Source organism: Palaemon carinicauda, chromosome 2 (assembly GCF_036898095.1).
Source record: "Palaemon carinicauda isolate YSFRI2023 chromosome 2, ASM3689809v2, whole genome shotgun sequence".
NCBI lineage: Eukaryota > Metazoa > Arthropoda > Malacostraca > Decapoda > Palaemonidae > Palaemon > Palaemon carinicauda.
Window position 1 is genome coordinate 204,543,621 of NC_090726.1, and position 2,500 is coordinate 204,546,120.

The 2,500-nt window shown below is 30.4% G+C and overlaps 1 pseudogene; it reads right to left on the bottom strand.

Moving 5' to 3' along the window:
* LOC137622054 (uncharacterized) overlaps positions 1 to 2,500 on the bottom strand; it is a 181,445-nt pseudogene that overhangs the window by 169,963 nt on the left and 8,982 nt on the right.

Below are 2,500 nucleotides of genomic sequence, written 5' to 3' on the forward strand. Positions count from 1 at the left end.
AGTATCTCAACGGGTGGCTGGTGCCCTGGCCAACCTACTACTACTTATATGTATATATATATATATATATATATATATATATATATATATATATATATATATATATATATATATATATATCGTTCTTGTCATGTTGATTGGCATTGCCTGACGCATGCCTATGCGATCCCCGGTCCCTCGGATAGGGGGAGAGAGAGTAGTCATACCCCTGTGGGGGTTACCCTGATATTAACAGTTGGGAAATGAGAAGGGGGGTGGGAAGGGTTGAATCTGTGTTTGCCAATATCTATCTAAATATTTCGTTATAATTTTTGACGGATCGCGTACGCTAGTAAGGCATAAACATGGTACAAAACAGAACTAATACATCTGCAGGGAATAAAAAACAAAAACATGTCTAAAGAGCTTATATTAATACCAAGCTAAAAACAGATTAAAAATACTTCTATATGAATATCTTTCCTGTCACACTCAATGGCATTGCCAGACATACGACTACAACTACTCGGTAGTTTTTGACGGATCGTGTACACTAGTAAGGCATAAACACGGCACAAAACATAACTAATTCATCCGCAGAGAATAAAAGAAACAAGCCCCAAACACTTCTATCTGAACACCAAGTTTGAAACGGGTCCCTTGGTATTATCAGCACCCCCGGCATTCGCCGAACTTTCAACAGGCGATCCCATTATCGTAAACTCTTTCTATACTCACGTCAACATCGATCCCATGGGAGTCGAACTTCGACTTCTCCTTGCTGGAGGTCGGACTGTACTGATAGAACATCTTCTGTTCGCGCCACCACGTGAGAGAATACAGTACGTCTGATTGGAGGTCGTAGTCGCATTGTAGGCGAACCGTATCGCCGGTCATGACCGGCGATGGGACGTGCATCTCCACGATCTTGATGCATTCGATGTCTGTTGGAGGGGAGAGAGAATGGGAGAGGTTATTATTATTATTATTATTATTATTATTATTATTATTATTATTATTATTATTATTATTATTATTATTATTACTTGCTAAGCTACAGCCCTGGTTGGAAAAGCAGGATGTTATAAACCCAGGGGCTTCAACAGGGAAAAATACCTCTGTGAGGAAATTAAATAAGGAAATAAATAAACTTTATTATTATTATTATTATTATTATTATTATTATTATTATTATTATTATTATTATTATTATTATTATTATTATTATTATTATTATTACTTGCTAAGCTACAGCCCTGGTTGGAAAAGCAGGATGTTATAAACCCAGGGGCTTCAACAGGGAAAAATGCCTCTGTGAGGAAATTAAATAAGGAAATAAATAAACTTTATTATTATTATTATTATTATTATTATTATTATTATTATTATTATTATTATTATTACTACTACTTGCTAAGCTACAGCCCTGGTTGGAAAAGCAGGATGTTATAAACCCAGGGGCTTCAACAGGGAAAACTACCTCTGTGAGGAAATTAAATAAGGAAATAAATAAACTTTATTATTATTATTATTATTATTATTATTATTATTATTATTATTATTATTATTATTATTATTATTATTATTATTATTATTATTATTATTACTACTTGCTAAGCTACAGCCCTGGTTGGAAAAGCAGGATGTTATAAACCCAGGGGCTTCAACAGGGAAAAATACCTCTGTGAGGAAATTAAATAAGGAAATAAATAAACTTTATTATTATTATTATTATTATTATTATTATTATTATTATTATTATTACTACTTGTTAAACTACAACCCTAGTTGGAAAAGCAGGATGTTATAAACCCAGGGGCTTCAACAGGAAAAAATAGCCCAGTGAGGAAATTAAGTAAGGAAATGAATAAAATTTATTATTATTATTGTTATTATTATTATTATTATTATTATTTTTATTATTGTTATTATTATTATTATTTGCTAAGCTACAACCTTAGATGGAAAAGCAGGATGCTATAAGCCCAAGGGTTCCAACATGGATTATTATTATTATTATTATTATTATTATTATTATTATTATTATTATTATTATTATTATTATTATTATTTTAAAGAAGAGAATGGTATAGATGATGATAATGATATGAATTAGGTGTAATGAAACTAATTTGGCTATGAATTATGTGTATTAAAACTAATTTTGAAATGAATTAGGTGTAATGAAACTAATTCTAATATGAATTATTGTATTAAAACTAATTTTAATATGAATTATGTGTATTAAAACTAATTTCAATATGAATTAGTTGTAAATGAAACTAATTCTAATATTATTAACCACCTTTGACGAAATACTAGTTACAAAGACTCCTCTTTGTTAACGTATTCTTAAATGAGAACGGCCATTATCATTGGAGGCCTTATGTTCGAACGTCCTCAAAGGATTGGTAATATGGGTTATTCATTGATTAATTAACATCAATCTAATCACACAGACGAGATAGATAATTAGAATTTCATATGATTCTAATCAAATACTTTCAGTTCAAACTCTTGA